The sequence below is a fragment of the Equus caballus genome, chromosome 24 (assembly GCF_041296265.1).
Source record: "Equus caballus isolate H_3958 breed thoroughbred chromosome 24, TB-T2T, whole genome shotgun sequence".
Classification (NCBI taxonomy): domain Eukaryota; kingdom Metazoa; phylum Chordata; class Mammalia; order Perissodactyla; family Equidae; genus Equus; species Equus caballus.
Window position 1 is genome coordinate 4,802,979 of NC_091707.1, and position 22,931 is coordinate 4,825,909.

The window sequence follows — 22,931 nt, forward strand, 5'->3', positions numbered from 1 at the left end:
AGACGACTCTCCGAAATGACCTGCCGGGCTTGTTGGAACCACCTCTCAGACGTGCCAGAAGCACGTGGCGGACAGTCCGGAATAACCTGCCAGCCATTGCGGAAACACCTCTCAGACGTACCAGAACCACCTTCCGGAGAAGCTGGAAACACGTCCTGGACAGTCTGGAACCACCTGCCGGCCAAGCCTGAACCACCTGCCAAGCACAACAGAACAACCTGCCAGAAACGTCAAAATCACCTTTGTGTTATGCCAGAACCACTTGGAGGACTCTCTGGGATGACGTGCCGGGCATGCCGGAACCACCTCTCAGACGTGCCAGAACCATGTGTTGGACAGTCCGGAATCACCAGTTGGGCTTGCGCAACCACCTCTGAGACGTACCAGAACCACATGCCGTGCAGGCTGGAACCACCTACCGGACAGACGGGAATCACCTTTCGGGCATGCCGGAACCACCTGTCAGATGTGCCAGAAACACGTGCCGGAGACGCCGGAAGCACCTGCCAAGCACGTTGGAACCACCTGCTCAACTCGCCTGAACCACCTGCCGGACATGCCAAAATCACCTGCCGACTATGCCAGAACCACTTGGCGAACACTCCGGAATCACTTGCCGGGCATGCAGGAACCACCTCTCAGACATGCCAGAACCCCGTGCCAATGACCCCGGAAGCACCAGCCGAGCACGCTGGAACCACCTGCTCGACTCGCCAGAACCACCTGCCGATCACGCAAATATCACCTGCCGGCTACGCCACAACCAGTTGGTGAACACTTTGGAATCACCTGCCAGGCTTGCTGGAACCACCTGCCAGTCATGCCAAAATCGCCTGCCAACTACGCCAGACCCGCTTGGCGGACATTGCGGAAACACCTGTAGGTCCGGGTGGAACCACATCTCAGAAGTGCCTGAAACGTGTTCATGAGATGCTGGAACCACACCCCGAACAGACGGATACCACCTGCCAGAACCGCCTGAGCCACCTGCTGAGCACGCCAGAACCACCTGCTCGACTCACCGGTACCACCTACCTGACACGCCAAAATCACCTGCTGGGTATGCCAGAACCACTTGGCGGACACTCCGGAATCATCTGCCGGACATGCCGGAACCAGCTCTCAGACACACCAGAACCAAGTGCCGGAGACGCCGGAAGCACCTGCCGAGGATGCCGGAGCCACCTGCTCGACTCGCCAGAAACACCTGCCGGACACGCCAAAATCACCTGCCGGGTATGCCAGAACCACCTGTCGGACACTACGGAATCACCTGCCGCGCATGCCGGAACCACCTCTCAGACGCGCCGGAAGCACGTGCCAGACACGCCGGAAACACCTACCGGACAGACCGGAACCACCTGCCAAGAACGCCGGAGCCACCTGTTCGACTCGCTGGAACCACCTGCCGGACAGGCCAATATCAACTGCTGGCTATGCCAGAACCACCTGGGGGACAGTCCGGGATCACCTGCCAGCCATGGCGGAACCACCTCTCAGACGTACCAGAACCACCTGCCGGAGAAGCTGGAAACACGTCCTGGACAGACTGGAACCACGTGACGGCCATGCCTGAACCACCTGCCGAGCACGGCGGAACCACCTGCCGGACACGCCAAAATCACCTGCGGGCTACGCCAGAACCACTTGGACGACTCTCCGAAATGACCTGCCGGGCATGTTGGAATCACCTCTCAGACGTGCCAGAAGCACGTGGAGGACAGTCCGGAATCACCTGTTGGGCATACGCAACCACCTCTGAGACGTACCAGAACCACGTGCCGTGCACGCCGGAACCACCTACCGGACAGACCGGAATCAACTTTTGGGCATGCCGGAACCACCAGTCAGATGTGCCAGAAACACGTGCCAGAGACGCCGGAAGCACATGCCCAGCACATCGCAACCACCTGCTCAACTCGCCTGAACCACCTGCCGGACACGCCAAAATCACCTGCCCGCTACACCAGCACCACTTCGGGGACAAGCCGGAATCACCTGAGGGGCATGCCGGCACAGCCTCTCAGACTGAACCTCGTCCCGGACACCACAGAACCACCTGCCGGACAGACCGGAACCACCTGCCGGACACGCCGGAACCACCGGCTCCACCCGCCGGAACGACCGCTGGACATGCAAAATCACCTGCCGGCTACGCCGGAAACACTTGGCGAACACTCCAGAATCACCTGCCGGGCATGCCTGAACCACCTCTCAGATATGCCAGAACCACGTGCCAATGACCCCGGAAGCACCTGCCGAGCACGCCGGAACCACCTGCTCGACTCGCCAGAACCACCTGCCGGACACGCAAAAATCACCTGCCGGCTACGCCACAACCAGTTGGGGAACACTTCGGAATCACCTGCCGGGCTTGCTGGAACCACCTGCCGGTCATGCCAAAATCACCTGCCAACTACGCCAGTACCACTTGGCAGACACTGTGGAAACACCTGTCGGGCCGGCCGGAACCACATCTCAGACGTGCCAGAACCATGTGCATGAGATGCTGGAACCACACCCCGAAAAGATGGAAAACACCTGCCAGACCCGTCTGAACAACCTGCCGAGCACGCCGGAGCCACCTGCTCGACTCGCCGGAACCACCTACCTGACATGCCCAAATCACCAGCCGGGCATGCCAGAACCACTTGGCGGACACTCCGGAATCATCTGATGGACATGCCGGAACCAGCTCTCAGAGACACCACAACCAAATGCCGGAGACGCCGGAAGCACCTGCCGAGAATGCCGGAGCCACCTGTTCGACTCGCCAGGAACACCTGCCGGACACGCCAAAATCACCTGCCGGGTACGCCAGAACCACCTGGCGGACACTCCGAAATCACCTGTCTCGCATGCCGGGACCAAATATCAGACGTGCCGGAAGCACGTGCCGGACACGCCGGAATCACCTACCGGACAGACCGGCACCACCTGCCGAGCACGCCGGAGCCACCTGCCGGACACGCCAAAATCACCTGCGGGCTACGCCAGAACCACTTAGACGACTCTCCGAAATGACCTTCCGGTCACGTTGGAACCACCTCTCAGACGTGCCAGAAGCACGTGGCGGACAGTCCGGAATCACCTGTTGGGCATACGCAACCACCTCTGACACGTACCAGAACCACGTGCCGTGCACGCCGGAACCACCTACCGGACAGACCGGAATCAACTTTTGGGCATGCCGGAACCACCAGTCAGATGTGCCAGAAACACGTGCCGGAGACGCCGGAAGCACCTGCCGAGCACGTCGCAACCACCTGCTCAACTCGCCTGAACCACCTGCCGGACACGCCAAAATCACCTGCCCGCTACACCAGCACCATTTCGGGGACAAGCCGGAATCACGTGAGGGGCATGCCGGCACAGCCTCTCAGACTGAACCTCGTGCCGGACACCACAGAACCACCTGCCGGACAGACCGGAACCACCTGCCGGACACGCCGGAACCACCGGCTCGACCCGCCGGAACGACCGCGGGACATGCAAAATCACCTGCCGGCTACGCCGGAAACACTTGGCGAACACTCCGGAATCACCTGCCGGGCATGCCGGAACCACCTCTCAGATATGCCAGAACCACGTGCCAATGACCCCGGAAGCACCTGCCGAGCATGCAGGAAACACCTGCTCGACTCGCCAGAACCACCTGCTGGACACGCAAAAATCACCTGCCGGCTAGGCCACAACCAGTTGGGGAACACTTCGGAATCACCTGCCGGGCTTGCTGGAACCACCTGCCTTTCATGCCAAAATCACCTGCCAACTACGCCAGTACCACTTGGCGGACACTGTGGAAACACCTGTCGGGCCGGCCGGAACCACATCTCAGACGTGCCAGAACCATGTGCATGAGATGCTGGAACCACACCCCGAACAGACGGAAAACACCTGCCAGACCCGTCTGAACAACCTGCCGAGCACGCCGGAGCCACCTGCTCGACTCGCCGGAACCACCTACCTGACATGCCCAAATCACCAGCCGGGTATGCCAGAACCACTTGGCGGACACTCCGGAATCATCTGCCGGACATGCCGGAACCAGCTCTCAGACACACCAGAACCACGTGCCGGAGACGCCGGAAGCACCTGCCGAGCATGCCGGAGCCACCTGCTCGACTCGCCAGAAACACCTGTATGACACGCCAAAATCACCTGCCGGGTACGCCAGAACCACCTGGCGGACACTCCGAAATCACCTGTCGCGCATGCCGGAACCACCTCTCAGACGTGCCGGAAGCACGTGCCGGACACGCCGGAATCACCTACCGGACAGACTGGAACCACCTGCCGAGCACGCCGGAGCCACCTGTTCGACTCGCTGGAACCACCTGCCGGACAGGCCAATATCAACTGCTGGCTATGCCAGAACCACCTGGGGGACGGTCCGGAATCACCTGCCAGCCATGGCGGAACCACCTCTCAGACGTAGCAGAACCACCTGCCGGAGAAGCTGGAAACACGTCCTGGACAGTCTGGAACCACCTGCCGGCCAAGCCTGAACCACCTGCCAAGCACAACGGAACAACCTGCCAGACACGCCAAAATCACCTGCGTGTTATGCCAGAACCACTTGGAGGACTCTCTGGGATGACCTGCCGGGCATGCCGGAACCACCTCTCAGACGTGCCAGAACCATGTGGCGGACAGTCCGGAATCACCTGTTGGGCATGCGCAACCACCTCTGAGACGTACCAGAACCACATGCCGTGCAGGCTGGAACCACCTACCGGACAGACCGGAATCACCTTTAGGGCATGCCGGAACCACCTGTCAGATGTGCCAGAAACACGTGCCGGAGACGCCGGAAGCACCTGCCAAGCACGTTGGAACCACCTGCTCAACTCGCCTGAACCACCTGCCGGACATGCCAAAATCACCTGCCGACTATGCCAGAACCACTTGGCGAACACTCCGGAATCACTTGCCGGGCATGCAGGAACCACCTCTCAGACATGCCAGAACCCCGTGCCAATGACCCCGGAAGCACCAGCCGAGCACGCCAGAACCACCTGCTCGACTCGCCAGAACCACCTGCCGATCACGCAAAAATCACCTGCCGGCTACGCCACAACCAGTTGGTGAACACTTTGGAATCACCTGCCAGGCCTGCTGGAACCACCTGCCAGTCATGCCAAAATCACCTGCCAACTACGCCAGAACCGCTTGGCGGACACGGCGGAAACACCTGTCGGGCCGGCTGGAACCACATCTCAGACGTGCCAGAAACGTGTTCATGAGATGCTGGAACCACACCCCGAACAGACGGATTCCACCTGCCAGAACCGCCTGAACCAACTGCTGAGCACGCCGGAACAACCTGCTCGACTCACCGGTTCCACCTCCCTGACACGCCAAAATCACCTGCTGGGTATGCCAGAACCACTTGGCGGACACTCCGGAATCATCTGCCGGACATGCCGGAACCAGCTCTCAGACACACCAGAACCAAGTGCCGGAGACGCCGGAAGCACCTGCCGAGCATGCCGGAGCCACCTGCTCGACTCGCCAGAAACACCTGCCGGACACGCCAAAATCACCTGCCGGGTACGCCAGAACAACCTGGCAGACACTCCGAAACCACCTGTCGCGCATGCCGGAACCACCTGTCAGACGTGCCGGAAGCACGTGCCGGAAAAGCCGGAATCTCCTACCGGACAGACCGGAACCACCTGCCGAGCACGCCGGAGCCACCTGTTCGACTCGCTGGAACCACCTGCCGGACAGGCCAATATCAACTGCTGGCTATGCCAGAACCACCTGGGGGACAGTCCGGGATCACCTGCCAGCCATGGCGGAACCACCTCTCAGACGTACCAGAACCACCTGCCGGAGAAGCTGGAAACACGTCCTGGACAGACTGAAACCACGTGACGGCCATGCCTGAACCACCTGCCGAGCACGGCGGAACCACCTGCCGGACACGCCAAAATCACCTGCGGGCTACGCCAGAACCACTTGGACGACTCTCCGAAATGACCTGCCGGGCATGTTGGAACCACCTCTCAGACGTGCCAGAAGCACGTGGCGGACAGTCCGGAATCACCTGTTGGGCATACGCAACCACCTCTGACACGTACCAGAACCACGTGCCGTGCACGCCGGAACCACCTACCGGACAGACCGGAATCAACTTTTGGGCATGCCGGAACCACCAGTCAGATGTGCCAGAAACACGTGCCGGAGACGCCGGAAGCACCTGCCGAGCACGTCGCAACCACCTGCTCAACTCGCCTGAACCACCTGCCGGACACGCCAAAATCACCTGCCCGCTACACCAGCACCACTTCGGGGACAAGCCGGAATCACGTGAGGGGCATGCCGGCACAGCCTCTCAGACTGAACCTCGTGCCGGACACCACAGAACCACCTGCCGGACAGACCGGAACCACCTGCCGGACACGCCGGAACCACCGGCTCGACCCACCGGAACGACCGCTGGACATGCAAAATCACCTGCCGGCTACGCCGGAAACACTTGGCGAACACTCCAGAATCACCTGCCGGGCATGCCGGAACCACCTCTCAGATATGCCAGAACCACGTGCCAATGACCCCGGAAGCACCTGCCGAGCACGCCGGAACCACCTGCTCGACTAGCCAGAACCACCTGCCGGACACGCAAAAATCACCTGCCGGCTGCGCCACAACAAGTTGGGGAACACTTCGGAATCACCTGCCGGGCTTGCTGGAACCACATGCCGGTCATGCGAAAATCACCTGCTGGGTATGCCAGAACCACTTGGCGGACACTCCGGAATCATCTGCCGGACATGCCGGAACCAGCTCTCAGACACACCAGAACCAAGTGCCGGAGACGCCGGAAGCACCTGCCGAGCATGCCGGAGCCACCTGCTCGACTCGCCAGAAACACCTGCCGGACACGCCAAAATCACCTGCCGGGTATGCCAGAACCACCTGTCGGAAACTACGGAATCACCTGCCGCGCATGCCGGAACCACCTCTCAGACGTGCCGGAAGCACGTGTCAGACACGCCGGAAACACCTTCCGGACAGACCGGAACCACCTGCCAAGAACGCCGGAGCCACCTGTTCGACTCGCTGGAACCACCTGCCGGACAGGCCAATATCAACTGCTGGCTATGCCAGAACCACCTGGGGGACAGTCCGGGATCACCTGCCAGCCATGGCGGAACCACCTCTCAGACGTACCAGAACCACCTGCCGGAGAAGCTGGAAACACGTCCTGGACAGACTGGAACCACGTGACGGCCATGCCTGAACCACCTGCCGAGCACGGCGGAACCACCTGCCGGACACGCCAAAATCACCTGCGGGCTACGCCAGAACCAATTAGACGACTCTCCGAAATGACCTTCCGGTCACGTTGGAACCACCTCTCAGACGTGCCAGAAGCACGTGGCGGACAGTCCGGAATCACCTGTTGGGCATACGCAACCACCTCTGACACGTACCAGAACCACGTGCCGTGCACGCCGGAACCACCTACCGGACAGACCGGAATCAACTTTTGGGCATGCCGGAACCACCAGTCAGATGTGCCAGAAACACGTGCCGGAGACGCCGGAAGCACCTGCCGAGCACGTCGCAACCACCTGCTCAACTCGCCTGAACCACCTGCCGGACACGCCAAAATCACCTGCCCGCTACACCAGCACCATTTCGGGGACAAGCCGGAATCACGTGAGGGGCATGCCGGCACAGCCTCTCAGACTGAACCTCGTGCCGGACACCACAGAACCACCTGCCGGACAGACCGGAAACACCTGCCGGACACGCCGGAACCACCGGCTCGACCCGCCGGAACGACCGCGGGACATGCAAAATCACCTGCCGGCTACGCCGGAAACACTTCGCGAACACTCCGGAATCACCTGCCGGGCATGCCGGAACCACCTCTCAGATATGCCAGAACCACGTGCCAATGACCCCGGAAGCACCTGCCGAGCATGCAGGAAACACCTGCTCGACTCGCCAGAACCACCTGCCGGACACGCAAAAATCACCTGCCGGCTACGCCACAACCAGTTGGGGAACACTTCGGAATCACCTGCCGGGCTTGCTGGAACCACCTGCCTTTCATGCCAAAATCACCTGCCAACTACGCCAGTACCACTTGGCGGACACTGTGGAAACACCTGTCGGGCCGGCCGGAACCACATCTCAGACGTGCCAGAACCATGTGCATGAGATGCTGGAACCACACCCCGAACAGACGGAAAACACCTGCCAGACCCGTCTGAACAACCTGCCGAGCACGCCGGAGCCACCTGCTCGACTCGCCGGAACCACCTACCTGACATGCCCAAATCACCAGCCGGGTATGCCAGAACCACTTGGCGGACACTCCGGAATCATCTGCCGGACATGCCGGAACCAGCTCTCAGACACACCAGAACCACGTGCCGGAGACGCCTGAAGCACCTGCCGAGCATGCCGGAGCCACCTGCTCGACTCGCCAGAAACACCTGTATGACACGCCAAAATCACCTGCCGGGTACGCCAGAACCACCTGGCGGACACTCCGAAATCACCTGTCGCGCATGCCGGAACCACCTCTCAGACGTGCCGGAAGCACGTGCCGGACACGCCGGAATCACCTACCGGACAGACCGGAACCACCTGCCGAGCACGCCGGAGCCACCTGTTCGACTCGCTGGAACCACCTGCCGGACAGGCCAATATCAACTGCTGGCTATGCCAGAACCACCTGGGGGACGGTCCGGAATCACCTGCCAGCCATGGCGGAACCACCTCTCAGACGTAGCAGAACCACCTGCCGGAGAAGCTGGAAACACGTCCTGGACAGTCTGGAACCACCTGCCGGCCAAGCCTGAACCACCTGCCAAGCACAACGGAACAACCTGCCAGACACGCCAAAATCACCTGCGTGTTATGCCAGAACCACTTGGAGGACTCTCTGGGATGACCTGCCGGGCATGCCGGAACCACCTCTCAGACGTGCCAGAACCATGTGGCGGACAGTCCGGAATCACCTGTTGGGCATGCGCAACCACCTCTGAGACGTACCAGAACCACATGCCGTGCAGGCTGGAACCACCTACCGGACAGACCGGAATCACCTTTCGGGCATGCCGGAACCACCTGTCAGATGTGCCAGAAACACGTGCCGGAGACGCCGGAAGCACCTGCCAAGCACGTTGGAACCACCTGCTCAACTCGCCTGAACCACCTGCCGGACATGCCAAAATCACCTGCCGACTATGCCAGAACCACTTGGCGAACACTCCGGAATCACTTGCCGGGCATGCAGGAACCACCTCTCAGACATGCCAGAACCCCGTGCCAATGACCCCGGAAGCACCAGCCGAGCACGCCAGAACCACCTGCTCGACTCGCCAGAACCACCTGCCGATCACGCAAAAATCACCTGCCGGCTACGCCACAACCAGTTGGTGAACACTTTGGAATCACCTGCCAGGCTTGCTGGAACCACCTGCCAGTCATGCCAAAATCACCTGCCAACTACGCCAGAACCGCTTGGCGGACACGGCGGAAACACCTGTCGGGCCGGCTGGAACCACATCTCAGACGTGCCAGAAACGTGTTCATGAGATGCTGGAACCACACCCCGAACAGACGGATACCACCTGCCAGAACCGCCTGAACCAACTGCTGAGCACGCCGGAACCACCTGCTCGACTCACCGGTACCACCTCCCTGACACGCCAAAATCACCTGCTGGGCATGCCAGAACCACTTGGCGCACACTCCGGAATCATCTGCCGGACATGCCGGAACCAGCTCTCAGACACACCAGAACCAAGTGCCGGAGACGCCGGAAGCACCTGCCGAGCATGCCGGAGCCACCTGCTCGACTCGCCAGAAACACCTGCCGGACACGCCAAAATCACCTGCCGGGTACGCCAGAACCACATGGCGGACACTACGGAATCACCTGCCACGCATGCCGGAACCACCTCTCAGACGTACCGGAAGCACGTGCCAGACACGCCGGAAACACCAACCGGACAGACCGGAACCACCTGCCAAGAACGCCGGAGCCACCTGTTCGATTCGCTGGAACCACCTTCCGGACAGGCCAATATCAACTGCTGGCTATGCCAGAACCACCTGGGGGACGGTCCGGGATCACCTGCCAGCCATGGCGGAACCACCTCTCAGACGTACCAGAACCACCTGCCGGAGAAGCTGGAAACACGTCCTGGACAGAGTGGAACCACGTGACGGCCATGCCTGAACCACCTGCCGAGCACGGCGGAACCACCTGCCGGACACGCCAAAATCACCTGCGGGCTACGCCAGAACCACTTGGACGACTCTCCGAAATGACCTGCCGGGCATGTTGGAACCACCTCTCAGACGTGCCAGAAGCACGTGGCGGACAGTCCGGAATCACCTGTTGGGCATACGCAACCACCTCTGACACGTACCAGAACCACGTGCCGTGCACGCCGGAACCACCTACCGGACAGACCGGAATCCACTTTTGGGCATGCCGGAACCACCAGTCAGATGTGCCAGAAACACGTGCCGGAGACGCCGGAAGCACCTGCCGAGCACGTCGCAACCACCTGCTCAACTCGCCTGAACCACCTGCCGGACACGCCAAAATCACCTGCCCGCTACACCAGCACCACTTCGGGGACAAGCCGGAATCACGTGAGGGGCATGCCGGCACAGCCTCTCAGACTGAACCTCGTGCCGGACACCACAGAACCACCTGCCGGACAGACCGGAACCACCTGCCGGACACGCCGGAACCACCAGCTCGACCCGCCGGAACGACCGCGGGACATGCAAAATCACCTGCCGGCTACGCCGGAAACACTTGGCGAGCACTCCGGAATCACCTGCCGGGCATGCCGGAACCACCTCTCAGATATGCCAGAACCACGTGCCAATGACCCCGGAAGCACCTGCCGAGCACGCCGGAACCACCTGCTCGACTCGCCAGAACCACCTGCCGGACACGCAAAAATCACCTGCCGGCTACGCCACAACCAGTTGGGGAAAACTTCGGAATCACCTGCCGGGCTTGCTGGAACCACCTGCCGGTCATGCCAAAATCACCTGCCAACTACGCCAGTACCACTTGGCGGACACTGTGGAAACACCTGTCGGGCCGGCCGGAACCACATCTCAGACGTGCCAGAACCATGTGCATGAGATGCTGGAACCACACCCTGAACAGACGGAAAACACCTGCCAGACCCGTCTGAACAACCTGCCGAGCACGCCGGAGCCACCTGCTCGACTCGCCGGAACCACCTACCTGACATGCCCAAATCACCAGCCGGGTATGCCAGAACCACTTGGCGGACACTCCGGAATCATCTGCCGGACATGCCGGAACCACCTCTCAGACACAACAGAACCACGTGCCGGAGACGCCGGAAGCACCTGCCGAGCATGCCGGAGCCACCTGCTCGACTCGCCAGAAACACCTGTCAGACACGCCAAAATCACCTGCCGGGTACGCCAGAACCACCTGGCGGACACTACGGAATCACCTGTCGCGCATGCCGGAACCACCTCTCAGACGTGCCGGAAGCACGTGCCGGACACGCCGGAATCACCTACCGGACAGACCGCAACCACCTGCCGAGCACGCCGGAGCCACCTGTTCGACTCGCTGGAACCACCTGCCGGACAGGCCAATATCAACTGCTGGCTATGCCAGAACCACCTGGGGGACGGTCCGGAATCACCTGCCAGCCATGGCGGAACCACCTCTCAGACGTACCAGAATCACCTGCCGGAGAAGCTGGAAACACGTCCTGGACAGTCTGGAACCACCTGCCGGCCAAGCCTGAACCACCTGCCAAGCACAACGGAACAACCTGCCAGACACGCCAAAATCACCTGCGTGTTATGCCAGAACCACTTGGAGGACTCTCTGGGATGACCTGCCGGGCATGCCGGAACCACCTCTCAGACGTGCCAGAACCATGTGGCGGACAGTCCGGAATCACCTGTTGGGCATGCGCAACCACCTCTGAGACGTACCAGAACCACATGCCGTGCAGGCTGGAACCACCTACCGGACAGACCGGAATCACCTTTCGGGCATGCCGGAACCACCTGTCAGATGTGCCAGAAACACGTGCCGGAGACGCCTGAACCACCTGCCGAGCACGTCGCAACCACCTGATCAACTCGCCTGAACCACCTGCCGGACACGCCAAAATCACCTGCCCGCTACACCAGCACCACTTCGGGGACAAGCCGGAATCACGTGAGGGGCATGGCGGCACAGCCTCTCAGACTGAACCTCGTGCCGGACACCACAGAACCACCTGCCGGACAGACCGGAACCACCTGCCGGACACGCCGGAACCACCGGCTCGACCAGCCGGAACGACCGCTTGACATGCAAAATCACCTGCCGGCTACACCGGATACAAGTGGCGAACACTCCGGAATCACCTGACGGGCATGCCGGAACCACCTGTCTGATGTGCCAGAAACACGTGCCGGAGACGCCGGAAGCACCTGCCAAGCACGTTGGAACCACCTGCTCAACTCGCCTGAACCACCTGCCGGACATGCCAAAATCACCTGCCGACTATGCCAGAACCACTTGGCGAACACTCCGGAATCACTTGCCGGGCATGCAGGAACCACCTCTCAGACATGCCAGAACCCCGTGCCAATGACCCCGGAAGCACCAGCCGAGCACGCCGGAACCACCTGCTCGACTCGCCAGAACCACCTGCCGATCACGCAAAAATCACCTGCCGGCTACGCCACAACCAGTTGGTGAACACTTTGGAATCACCTGCCAGGCTTGCTGGAACCAACTGCCAGTCATGCCAAAATCACCTGCCAACTACGCCAGAACCGCTTGGCGGACACTGCGGAAACACCTGTCGGGCCGGCTGGAACCGCATCTCAGACGTGCCAGAAACGTGTTCATGAGATGCTGGAACCACACCCCGAACAGACGGATACCACCTGCCAGAACCGCCTGAACCACCTGCTGAGCACGCCGGAACCACCTGCTCGACTCACCGGTACCACCTCCCTGACACGCCAAAATCACCTGCTGGGCATGCCAGAACCACTTGGCGCAAACTCCGGAATCATCTGCCAGACATGCCGGAACCAGCTCTCAGACACACCAGAACCAAGTGCCGGAGACGCCGGAAGCACCTGCCGAGCATGCCGGTGCCACCTGCTCGACTCGCCAGAAACACCTGCCGGACACGCCAAAATCACCTGCCGGGTATGCCAGAACCACTTCGGGGACAAGCCGGAATCACGTGAGGGGCATGCCGGCACAGCCTCTCAGACTGAACCTCGTGCCGGACACCACAGAACCACCTGCCGGACAGACCGGAACCACCTGCCGGACACGCCGGAACCACGGGTCGACCCTCCGGAACGACCGCTGGACATGCAAAATCACCTGCCGGCTATGCCGGAAACACTTGGCGAGCACTCCGGAATCACCTGCCGGGCATGCCGGAACCACCTCTCAGATATGCCAGAACCACGTGCCAATGACTCCGGAAACACCTGCCGAGCATGCCGGAGCCACCTGCTCGACTCGCCAGAAACACCTGCCGGACACGCCAAAATCACCTGCCGGATACGCCAGAACCACCTGGCGGACACTCCGAAACCACCTGTCGCGCATGCCGGAACCACCTCTCAGACGTGCCGGAAGCACGTGCCGGAAACGCCGGAATCTCCTACCGGACAGACCGGAACCACCTGCCGAGCACGCCGGAGCCACCTGTTCGACTCGCTGGAACCACCTGCCGGACAGGCCAATATCAACTGCTGGCTATGCCAGAACCACCTGGGGGACAGTCCGGGATCACCTGCCAGCCATGGCGGAACCACCTCTCAGACGTACCAGAACCACCTGCCGGAGAAGCTGGAAACACGTCCTGGACAGACTGAAACCACGTGACGGCCATGCCTGAACCACCTGCCGAGCACGGCAGAACCACCTGCCGGACACGCCAAAATCACCTGCGTGCTACGCCAGAACCACTTGGACGACTCTCCGAAATGACCTGCCGGGCATGTTGGAACCACCTCTCAGACGTGCCAGAAGCACGTGGCGGACAATCCGGAATCACCTGTTGGGCATACGCAACCACCTCTGACACGTACCAGAACCACGTGCCGTGCACGCCGGAACCACCTACCGGACAGACCGGAATCAACTTTTGGGCATGCCGGAACCACCAGTCAGATGTGCCAGAAACACGTGCCGGAGACGCCGGAAGCACCTGCCGAGCACGTCGCAACCACCTGCTCAACTCGCCTGAACCACCTGCCGGACACGCCAAAATCACCTGCCCGCTACACCAGCACCACTTCGGGGACAAGCCGGAATCACGTGAGGGGCATGCCGGCACAGCCTCTCAGACTGAACCTCGTGCCGGACACCACAGGACCACCTGCCGGACAGACCGGAACCACCTGCCGGACACGCCGTAACGACCGGCTCGACCCGCCGGAACGACCGCTGGACATGCAAAATCACCTGCCGGCTACGCCGGAATCACTTGGCGAACACTCCAGAATCACCTGCCGGGCATGCCGGAACCACCTCTCAGATATGCCAGAACCACGTGCCAATGACCCCGGAAGCACCTGCCGAGCACGCCGGAAACACCTGCTCGACTCGCCAGAACCACCTGCCGGAAACGCAAAAATCACCTGCCGGCTACGCCACAACCAGTTGGGGAACACTTCGGAATCACCTGCCGGGCTTGCTGGAACCACCTGCCGGTCATGCGAAAATCACCTGCTGGGTATGCCAGAACCACTTGGCGGACACTCCGGAATCATCTTCCAGACATGCCGGAACCAGCTCTCAGACACACCAGAACCAAGTGCCGGAGACGCCGGAAGCACCTGCCGAGCATGCCGGAGCCACCTGCTCGACTCGCCAGAAACACCTGCCGGACACGCCAAAATCACCTGCCGGGTACGCCAGAACCACCTGGCGGACACTCCGAAACCACCTGTCGCGCATGCCGAAACCACCTCTCAGACGTGACGGATGCACGTGCCAGACACGCCGGAAGCTCCTACCGGACAGACCGGAACCACCTGCCGAGCACGCCGGAGCCACCTGTTCGACTCGCTGGAACCACCTGCCGGACAGGCCAATATCAACTGCTGGCTATGCCAGAACCACCTGGGGGACAGTCCGGGATCACCTGCCAGCCATGGCGGAACCACCTCTCAGACGTACCAGAACCACCTGCCGGAGAAGCTGGAAACACGTCCTGGACAGCCTGGAACCACGTGACGGCCATGCCTGAACCACCTGCCGAGCACGGCGGAACCCCCTGCCGGACACGCCAAAATCACCTGCGGGCTACGCCAGAACCACTTGGACGACTCTCCGAAAAGACCTGCCGGGCATGTTGGAACCACCTCTCAGACGTGCCAGAAGCACGTGGCGGACAGTCCGGAATCACCTGTTGGGCATACGCAACCACCTCTGACACGTACCAGAACCACGTGCCGTGCACGCCGGAACCACCTACCGGACAGACCGGAATCAACTTTTGGGCATGCCGGAACCACCAGTCAGATGTGCCAGAAACACGTGCCGGAGACGCCGGAAGCACCTGCGGAGCACGTCGCAACCACCTGATCAACTCGCCTGAACCACCTGCCGGACACGCCAAAATCACCTGCCCGCTACACCAGCACCACTTCGGGGACAAGCTGGAATTACGTGAGGGGCATGCCGGCACAGCCTCTCAGACTGAACCTCGTGCCGGACACCACAGAACCACCTGCCGGACAGACCGGAACCACCTGCCGGACACGCCGGAACCACCGGCTCGACCCGCCGGAACGACCGCTGGACATGCAAAATCACCTGCCGGCTACGCCGGAAACACTTTGCGAACACTCCAGAATCACCTGCCGGGCATGCCGGAACCACCTCTCAGATATGCCAGAACCACGTGCCAATGACCCCGGAAGCACGTGCCGAGCACGCCGGAACCACCTGCTCGACTCGCCAGAACCACCTGCCGGACACGCAAAAATCACCTGCCGGCTACGCCACAACCAGTTGGGGAAAACTTCGGAATCACCTGCCGGGCTTGCTGGAACCACCTGCCGGTCATGCCAAAATCACCTGCCAACTACGCCAGTACCACTTGGTGGACACTGTTGAAACACCTGTCGCGCCGGCCGGAACCACATCTCAGACGTGCCAGAACCATGTGCATGAGATGCTGGAACCACACCCTGAACAGACGGAAAACACCTGCCACACCCGTCTGAACAACCTGCCGAGCACGCCGGAGCCACCTGCTCGACTCGCCGGAACCACCTACCTGACATGCCCAAATCACCAGCCGGGTATGCCAGAACCACTTGGCGGACACTCCGGAATCATCTGCCGGACATGCCGGAACCAGCTCTCAGACACACCAGAACCACGTGCCGGAGATGCCCGAAGCACCTGCCGAGCATGCTGGAGCCACCTGCTCGAATCGCCAGAAACACCTGTATGACACGCCAAAATCACCTGCCGGGTACGCCAGAACCACCTGGCGGACACTCCGAAATCACCTGTCGCGCATGCCGGAACCACCTCTCAGACGTGCCGGAAGCACGTGCCGGACACGCCGGAATCACCTACCGGACAGACCGGAACCACCTGCCGAGCACGCCGGAGCCACCTGTTCGACTCGCTGGAACCACCTGCCGGACAGGCCAATATCAACTGCTGGCTATGCCAGAACCACCTGGGGGACGGTCCGGAATCACCTGCCAGCCATGGCGGAACCACCTCTCAGACGTACCAGAACCACCTGCCGGAGAAGCTGGAAACACGTCCTGGACAGTCTGGAACCACCTGCCGGCCAAGCCTGAACCACCTGCCAAGCACAACGGAACAACCTGCCAGACACGCCAAAATCACCTGCGTGTTATGCCAGAACCACTTGGAGGACTCTCTGGGATGACCTGCCGGGCATGCCGGAACCACCTCTCAGACGTGCCAGAACCATGTGGCGGACAGTCCGGAATCACCTGTTGGGCATGCGCAACCACCTCTGAGACGTACCAGAACCACATGCCGTGCAGGCTGGAACCACCTACCGGACAGACCGGAATCACCTTTCGGGCATGCCGGAACCACCTGTCAGATGTGCCAGAAACACGTGCCGGAGACGCCGGAAGCACCTGCCAAGCACGTTGGAACCACCTGCTCAACTCGCCTGAACCACCTGCCGGACATGCCAAAATCACCTGCCGACTATGCCAGAACCACTTGGCGAACACTCCGGAATCACTTGCCGGGCATGCAGGAACCACCTCTCAGACATGCCAGAACCCCGTGCCAATGACCCCGGAAGCACCAGCCGAGCACGCCGGAACCACCTGCTCGACTCGCCAGAACCACCTGCCGATCACGCAAAAATCACCTGCCGGCTACGCCACAACCAGTTGGTGAACACTTTGGAATCACCTGCCAGGCTTGCTGGAACCACCTGCCAGTCATGCCAAAATCACCTGCCAACTACGCCAGAACCGCTTGGCGGACACTGCGGAAACACCTGTCGGGCCGGCTGGAACCACATCTCAGACGTGCCAGAAACGTGTTCATGAGATGCTGGAACCACACCCCGAACAGACGGATACCACCTGCCAGAACCGCCTGAACCACCTGCTGAGCACGCCGGAACCACCTGCTCGACTCACCGGTACCACCTACCTGACACGCCAAAATCACCTGCTGGGTATGCCAGAACCACTTGGCGGACACTCCGGAATCATCTGCCGGACATGCCGGAACCAGCTCTCAGACACACCAGAACCAAGTGCCGGAGACGCCGGAAGCACCTGCCGAGCATGCCGGAGCCACCTGCTCGACTCGCCAGAAACACCTGCCGGACACGCCAAAATCACCTGCCGGGTATGCCAGAACCACCTGGCGGACACTACGGAATCACCTGCCGCGCATGCAGGAACCACCTCTCAGACGTGCCGGAAGCACGTGCCAGACACGCCGGAAACACCTACCGGACAGACCGGAACCACCTGCCAAGAACGCCGGAGCCACCTGTTCGACTCGCTGGAACCACCTGCCGGACAGGCCAATATCAACTGCTGGCTATGCCAGAACCACCTGGGGGACAGTCCGGGATCACCTGCCAGCCATGGCGGAACCACCTCTCAGACGTACCAGAACCGCCTGCCGGAGAAGCTGGAAACACGTCCTGGACAGACTGGAACCACGTGACGGCCATGCCTGAACCACCTGCCGAACACGGCTGAACCACCTGCCGGACACGCCAAAATCACCTGCGGGCTACGCCAGAACCACTTGGACGACTCTCCGAAATGACCTGCCGGGCATGTTGGAACCACCTCTCAGACGTGCCAGAAGCACGTGGCGGACAGTCCGGAATCACCTGTTGGGCATACGCAACCACCTCTGACACGTACCAGAACAACGTGCCGTGCACGCCGGAACCACCTACCGGACAGACCGGAATCAACTTTTGGGCATGCCGGAACCACCAGTCAGATGTGCCAGAAACACGTGCCGGAGACGCCGGAAGCACCTGCCGAGCACGTCGCAACCACCTGCTCAACTCGCCTGAACCACCTGCCGGACACGCGAAAATCACCTGCCCGCTACACCAGCACCACTTCGGGGACAAGCCGGAATCACGTGAGGGGCATGCCGGCACAGCCTCTCAGACTGAACCTCGTGCCGGACACCACAGAACCACCTGCCGGACAGACCGGAACCACCTGCCGGACACGCCGGAACCACCGGCTCGACCCGCCAGAACGACCGCTGGACATGCAAAATCACCTGCCGGCTACGCCGGAAACACTTCGCGAACACTCCAGAATCACCTGCCGGGCATGCCGGAACCACCTCTCAGATATGCCAGAACCACGTGCCAATGACCCCGGAAGCACCTGCCGAGCACGCCGGAACCACCTGCTCGACTCGCCAGAACCACCTGCCGGACACGCAAAAATCACCTGCCGGCTACGCCACAACCAGTTGGGGAAAACTTCGGAATCACCTGCCGGGCTTGCTGGAACCACCTGCCGGTCATGCCAAAATCACCTGCCAACTACGCCAGTACCACTTGGCGGACACTGTGGAAACACCTGTCGGGCCGGCCGGAACCACATCTCAGACGTGCCAGAACCATGTGCATGAGATGCTGGAACCACACCCTGAACAGACGGAAAACACCTGCCAGACCCGTCTGAACAACCTGCCGAGCACGCCGGAGCCACCTGCTCGACTCGCCGGAACCACCTACCTGACATGCCCAAATCACCAGCCGGGTATGCCAGAACCACTTGGCGGACACTCCGGAATCATCTGCCGGACATGCCGGAACCAGCTCTCAGACACACCAGAACCACGTGCCGGAGACGCCGGAAGCACCTGCCGAGCATGCCGGAGCCACCTGCTCGACTCGCCAGAAACAACTGTCGGACACGCCAAAATCACCTGCCGGGTACGCCAGAATCACCTGGCGGACACTCCGAAATCACCTGTCGCGCATGCCGGAACCACCTCTCAGACGTGCCGGAAGCACGTGCCGGACACGCCGGAATCACCTACCGGACAGACCGGAACCACCTGCCGAGCACGCCGGAGCCACCTGTTCGACTCGCTGGAACCACCTGCCGGACAGGCCAATATCAACTGCTGGCTATGCCAGAACCACCTGGGGGACGGTCCGGAATCACCTGCCAGCCATGGCGGAACCACCTCTCAGACGTAGCAGAACCACCTGCCGGAGAAGCTGGAAACACGTCCTGGACAGTCTGGAACCACCTGCCGGCCAAGCCTGAACCACCTGCCAAGCACAACGGAACAACCTGCCAGACACGCCAAAATCACCTGCGTGTTATGCCAGAACCACTTGGAGGACTCTCTGGGATGACCTGCCGGGCATGCCGGAACCACCTCTCAGACGTGCCAGAACCATGTGGCGGACAGTCCGGAATCACCTGTTGGGCATGCGCAACCACCTCTGACACGTACCAGAACCACATGCTGTGCAGGCTGGAACCACCTACCGGACAGACCGGAATCACCTTTCGGGCATGCCGGAACCACCTGTCAGATGTGCCAGAAACACGTGCCGGAGACGCCGGAAGCACCTGCCAAGCACGTTGGAACCACCTGCTCAACTCGCCTGAACCACCTGCCGGACATGCCAAAATCACCTGCCGACTATGCCAGAACCACTTGGCGAACACTCCGGAATCACTTGCCGGGCATGCAGGAACCACCTCTCAGACATGCCAGAACCCCGTGCCAATGACCCCGGAAGCACCAGCCGAGCACGCCGGAACCACCTGCTCGACTCGCCAGAACCACCTGCCGATCACGCAAAAATCACCTGCCGGCTACGCCACAACCAGTTGGTGAACACTTTGGAATCACCTGCCAGGCTCGCTGGAACCACCTGCCAGTCATGCCAAAATCACCTGCCAACTACGCCAGAACCGCTTGGCGGACACTGCGGAAACACCTGTCGGGCCGGCTGGAACCACATCTCAGACGTGCCAGAAACGTGTTCATGAGATGCTGGAACCACACCCCGAACAGACGGATACCACCTGCCAGAACCGCCTGAACCACCTGCTGAGCACGCCGGAACCACCTGCTCGACTCACCGGTACCACCTCCCTGACACGCCAAAATCACCTGCTGGGCATGCCAGAACCACTTGGCGCACACTCCGGAATCATCTGCCGGACATGCCGGAACCAGCTCTCAGACACACCAGAACCAAGTGCCGGAGACGCCGGAAGCACCTGCCGAGCATGCCGGAGCCACCTGCTCGACTCGCCAGAAACACCTGCCGGACACGCCAAAATCACCTGCCGGGTATGCCAGAACCACTTCGGGGACAAGCCGGAATCACGTGAGGGGCATGCCGGCACAGCCTCTCAGACTGAACCTCGTGCCGGACACCACAGAACCACCTGCCGGACAGACCGGAACCACCTGCCGGACACGCCGGAACCACCGGCTCGACCCTCCGGAACGACCGCTGGACATGCAAAATCACCTGCTGGCTACGCCGGAAACACTTGGCGAGCACTCCGGAATCACCTGCCGGGCATGCCGGAACCACCTCTCAGATATGCCAGAACCACGTGCCAATGACTCCGGAAGCACCTGCCGAGCACGCCGGAACCACCTGCTCGACTCGCCAGAACCACCTGCCGGACACGCAAAAATCACCTGCCGGCTAGGCCACAACCAGTTGGGGAACACTTCGGAATCACCTGCCGGGCTTGCTGGAACCACCTGCCGGTCATGCGAAAATCACCTGCTGGGTATGCCAGAACCACTTGGCGGACACTCCGGAATCATCTGCCGGACATGCCGGAACCAGCTCTCAGACACACCAGAACCAAGTGCCGGAGACGCCGGAAGCACCTGCCGAGCATGCCGGAGCCACCTGCTCGACTCGCCAGAAACAGCTGCCGGACACGCCAAAATCACCTGCCGGGTATGCCAGAACCACCTGTCGGACACTACGGAATCACCTGCCGCGCATGCCGGAACCACCTCTCAGACGTGCCGGAAGCACGTGCCAGACACGCCGGAAACACCTACCGGACAGACCGGAACCACCTGCCAAGGACGCCGGAGCCACCTGTTTGACTCGCTGGAACCACCTGCCGGACAGGCCAATATCAACTGCTGGCTATGCCAGAACCACCTGGGGGACAGTCCGGGATCACCTGCCAGCCATGGCGGAACCACCTCTCAGACGTACCAGAACCACCTGCCGGAGAAGCTGGAAACACGTCCTGGACAGACTGGAACCACGTGACGGCCATGCCTGAACCACCTGCCGAGCACGGCGGAACCACCTGCCGGACACGCCAAAATCACCTGCGGGCTACGCCAGAACCACTTGGACGACTCTCCGAAATGACCTGCCGGGCATGTTGGAACCACCTCTCAGACGTGCCAGAAGCACGTGGCGGACAGTCCGGAATCACCTGTTGGGCATACGCAACCACCTCTGACACGTACCAGAACCACGTGCCGTGCACGCCGGAACCACCTACCGGACAGACCGGAATCCACTTTTGGGCATTCCGGACCACCAGTCAGATGTGCCAGAAACACGTGCCGGAGACGCCGGAAGCACCTGCGGAGCACGTCGCAACCACCTGATCAACTCGCCTGAACCACCTGCCGGACACGCCAAAATCACCTGCCCGCTACACCAGCACCACTTCGGGGACAAGCCGGAATCACGTGAGGGGCATGCCGGCACAGCCTCTCAGACTGAACCTCGTGCCGGACACCACAGAACCACCTGCCGGACAGACCGGAACCACCTGCCGGACACGCCGGAACCACCGGCTCGACCCGCCGGAACGACCGCTGGACATGCAAAATCACCTGCCGGCTATGCCGGAAACACTTGGCGAACACTCCGGAATTACCTGCCGAGCATGCCGGAGCCACCTGCTCGACTCGCCAGAAACACATGTCGGACACGCCAAAATCACCTGCCGGGTACGCCAGAACCACCTGGCGGACACTCCGAAACCACCTGTCGCGCATGCCGGAACCACCTCTCAGACGTGCCGGAAGCATGTGCCAGACACGCCGGAAACACCTACCGGACAGACCGGAACCACCTGCCAAGAACGCCGGAGCCACCTGTTCGACTCGCTGGAACCACCTGCCGGACAGGCCAATATCAACTGCTGGCTATGCCAGAACCACCTGGGGGACAGTCCGGGATCACCTGCCAGCCATGGCGGAACCACCTCTCAGACGTACCAGAACCGCCTGCCGGAGAAGCTGGAAACACGTCCTGGACAGACTGGAACCACGTGACGGCCATGCCTGAACCACCTGCCGAACACGGCTGAACCACCTGCCGGACACGCCAAAATCACCTGCGGGCTACGCCAGAACCACTTGGACGACTCTCCGAAATGAC